A 4829-nucleotide genomic window follows, 5' to 3' on the forward strand; every position below is an offset into this window, starting at 1 on the left:
ACTTGTTTCTAAGCAAATTTTTATCAAGTCACTTAGCCTGTAACTATGTAAATATTTACATACATACATATAATGTGCGACTAAAAGCGAAAATAAAATATAATTTCTTATATCCTCTCATCTATGCACACATAACCACGTACATACATACATAGATATATATTTACATTTATAAGCAAAAAGCTTCAGTGAAATATTATTAAAAAAAAACTAAAAAAAATCCAACTCTTCTCTTGCTCCTCTCTTCATTTCCTTCCGTCTCAGCACCCATTCAAAAATAATAACAAAAAAAATGAAATAAAATAAATATGCAGCTGCAATCGCAAATGCAACTCTGTGCGCGCATAAACTACTATTTCAAAAGCACTCTGCTCCGTTTGGTGTGGAATGTGTAGTGAAGTGGAATGAAGTGCCGTATGGAAGTATGGAAATGGAGTAAAATAGTACCAAACGGGTGAGGTGGGCAGCAGCGGCCGGAAAGTGCAATGGAGATGTAATTTTACAAACAAAGCCACATATGTATGTACATACATGTTTACATATGTATACGTATTTATGTGCAAGTAAGTATGTAGTTCGAAACGTTTGGTATGCCGACTTCGAAGTTCATTTAAATGCATTGCTGATAAGAGGCATACAAATATGGATAAATATATGAGTACTTTGTACGTATGCATGCAATGTACATATGTATGTCTGTATGTCTGTTTGTATGAATATACCCGTATGTATGCGTGCAATTTGGAATGCGTTGTATATAATTGCTTTTGAATCGCTTTTGTGACCGCGCATGTAAGTATGTATGTATGCATTTGAATACTTGATATGCACATAAAATTTTCTTTCAAAATGCAATGACCCAGAATGATGAGATCATTGGAAAATTGTGAGAAATATTTGCATAAGCGTTTCGGTGAAAGAAAAAATGTACAGTTAAAACAATATTAAAGGTGATAAGTCAATTGTGGCCATTGCTTGAATTTATAGTTCAAGCACAGTAGGGGTTAATATATAAAATGTTCTATTATTGTAAGTATGTCATATTCTTTTAAAGTTTTTACGTAATTTTCAAAGCACCGTAGCTTACGCCAAGATTCATGTGAACGGGTTGATTTTTTTTTATTTAAATTTTCTAATTCTAAAATTAGAATTTGTTAAAATAAATATCAGATAGTCCCTAAAAGAAAAAAATACAAAATCTTTAGTTAATTTGTAGAAGTTAACTTTTCTGAACGCTTAAAAACTTGAATGAAAAATTTCCTCAAAAAGTATTTCTTTCCACAAAATGTGTCTTGGATTTCTTCTATTAAAAAAATGCGCTTTAAATTTTTAAGATTTGTTATTGGACAGATACTTTTCTTTTGGTTATTATTACTCACACTGCATATTTTTAGGATTTGTAATATATATATAAATTTTTTATAATTTCAATGCCTAGTGAAAATTCGGCATTAGGAATTTCTTTCGGTTATTATTTCTCACACTGCATTAGGATTTGTAATTAGTTTTTTTATTGGACTGATGGAGATGGACAGACACTTTTATCTTGGAACGAATTTCCGATATCTTCAACTAACACAAACGAAAAAATACGTTTTATTTTTTTATAGCAGTTTTTGTGATCTTAAAACAAAAAAGAATAAAATAGAAAAAATTCGAAACTTTTTTATTGCGTAAGAAATATACATATTTTGTTTACCATTACTTTTCAATATTTGTTTCATACATACGTATGTATGCACAACCCCTTCAGCAATATTTTACTTATCAAATTTAATTCATAAATAATTAAAATACTTATTTATCGTTTATTTATTAAAAAAAAACTAGATTCCTTTTTTTAAATGCCTCAACTCGAAAGTTGCGCGTAAATAGAACAACTAAGTTCGTAATTCATTCATTACGATAATTTTAATTAAATTCCAACCAATTGTACTTGATTTGCATGCTTACTTTAAACCCTGTAGGAAATGCAGCCAAAAGAAGCGTAGGTTGAGAAGAAATTGGTGTACAGGTAGTCTAAAGATGGAAAGTTTTCGCTTAACTGACTTCTAAACCAGCGACAAGCGAAAGAGCTTTAAAAAGCTTATTCCACGCGTGATAGAGGTAGAGCTTTTACACTGCGCGTTTATGTATAGCAAGCTTATTCAAGCTCTACCCCAATGATGATCTGATAGAGTTTTTACTCATTGCGCGTCTATTTGAATCGGTGGTGGGCACCGGCCTATCCGTGGACAAAGCTCTTGTAAGCTACCTATACATTTAGTATAGAAAGCTTGAAAGCGCTTTGCTCGCAAGCAAGCTGATGTCCACCACCGATTTAAATCGAAGTCAGAGCTTTCTACCAGCATAACCGCTCTACACGTTGCCAAAACTGCATGCATTAGCGGTTTCAACACATAAAAAGAGTGAACAATTTATAAAAGGGCAAATGGAGAGAGCTTTATCCCTTGGGGGTCTATGTAAAATTCAAAGAAAACTCCGGAAAGGTTTGTAAGCGAAAAACATTTTAAACTGCACTCATTTTGATGAATTTGGGAATCAGTTTGAGCTTGGTAACGAGGATAGAGACTGCTTTACTAGCGTACAGAGCTTTTTTAAGCTTTCCAAGTCTTTTTTTTTGACGAGTGCAGAGTGAAAGCTTTCGTAGAGCTTTTACACCGAAAGATGTAGAAGGTTAAATTTGTCATTCAGCGAACTTAGGCTGAGTGATGATTCCTTAATATGTACATATATAGGCCTATTTAGTAAAATATTGTCTAGGTCTTATCTTATCTTATTGAGTGCTTTCATCCTAAATTGACGTTAAAGCAGAGTTGGCCCCATTCATGCGTACTCAGCTTTTTGGGCTCCAACCTCTTTTCTTGATATAAATAATTTATTTTTATTGATTTAAATAATTTTGACACTCCTAAAATTTTCCTACCAGAATAGCGCGTAATGCTGTCACTTTTATAAACATACTTATAACTAAAAATTAACATGAGTGAGTACTTTACCAAATGCTGACAAATTAACCCACTCGTAAGCGAGGGGAAAATTGCCGTCACCGCAGCTGATTATACAAACAAATATGCATGTGTGTATGTATTTACATACATATTAGGACATACATATATGTACATTAATACAATAAAAAACGCACGTCGCATTTCGTGCAAATTGAGGCATAGACAAACGCAGCTGCCAAACAATTCACAATCTAATTGAATCAAAACAATTTAGAACGGAATTTAATCCAATCAAAACGAATAAAATTTAAACAAAGCAATGCTGCTGCTGCTGGCTGGGCGGTTAAACGAAATATTTACATAAAACAATAGGCAAAAGCTACAAAAATACATATTCATATGTACTTAAGTGCATTTATAAACAAACATATGTGCAAACATACAATGCCGGCAAAAAGTATTGGTATATGCGAAAATTTTTATTCTAATATTTTTCCGCCCGTTTTTTATAAAAATTCATTCTACAACAAAAACACATAAAAATATAATTTCTAAACTTTATGCAAAGCTCGCGAAAATTCAGCAAATTTACATGCAAATTTTCAACTTTTTTACCAGATTTTTTAGACATTTTTTTGTGTATGCAGTTTTGCAGCCCATTAAATTCTAGTAAAAAATGCAAGTTTGGAGTTAGTCAAAAATCGCATTGATTTTTGAGATTTCTTTTTGTTGAAAGTGTATTGCATTTTTTCCATATAAAGTATTTTCGAAAAAAAAATTTTGTATGGAAGAGACTGCGTGAAAAAATTTGCCAAAAATCATCGGTAATTCCTATCTACTTAAAACTTGTACTTTATAATAAATAATAAATAATAATAAATAAATAATAATAATAATTATAGATATGATTGGGCTACAAACCTGCATACTCAAAAAAAGTCTACCAAATTTTTGTGAGCATTGCATAAGGTTTGGGAATTATAGTTTTATGCGCAAAAATATTAGAATGAAAATTGTTGCATATATTTACGGTGACCATAAATATGGATTCAAAATGAAGGACAATTTTTTAAAAATATGCCTACATATATTTACGTAGTATAAAAATATCAAAAGAGTATTTATGACTCTAAATTCTTAATATATTTTCATCTTTAAAAATGAATCACGTTTTCTTCATCGATATTAATCTTTTTTACATGAATATTTATAAAAGATCAGTAAAACATATTATAATTAAAATAGCTTACACGAAAAGTGAAAATCTTTAAAAGATTATTTTATAGGCAAATTTTGAGTCGTACAAAACGAAAACAATACCTTTTTTTTTGTTTTTTGGTACTTTTCGCAGTTATTTGTCAAAAATCGACGTAATGAATCGACGTAAACGACGAGTTACAAAGTGCCCATTACAAAAATATATAAATGGCGTAGATTGCGCTCCATAGCATCTACATTTCTAATCCGATTTTCATTATCTTTGGCTCAAAATTTACTGTAGTGATATATCTTCTTCGAATTTTTAAAATAATGAAAAATAATAATCAAATAAAACTGCGTATTTGATTGAAAATCTCACTTTTTTCGACTTTGACGACAAAATGCAAATGGTCGCCTGTAGCACTAATAATTTTCAATGAAGTCGCCACAAGTTATATATTTTGGTAAGAGGCACATCAATAGCCTTCGAGCTGTAAGACGCTTACGTTGATTGGGAGATTTTTTCAGGGGATATTGAAGAAAAGCTACGAAAAGTACCAAAAAACACTTTTTTGAAAAACTCCATCCATTGTCCGATAATTTTAAAATAACGAATAAAATGCGGGACAAATGCAGGACACTTGGAAAAAATCAGTACATTTTCAGGTTTTTCAGGTT

This window comes from Rhagoletis zephyria, unplaced genomic scaffold (genome assembly GCF_001687245.7).
Source record: "Rhagoletis zephyria isolate East Lansing unplaced genomic scaffold, Rhagoletis_zephyria_1.1 Rzeph_scaffold_04129, whole genome shotgun sequence".
NCBI lineage: Eukaryota > Metazoa > Arthropoda > Insecta > Diptera > Tephritidae > Rhagoletis > Rhagoletis zephyria.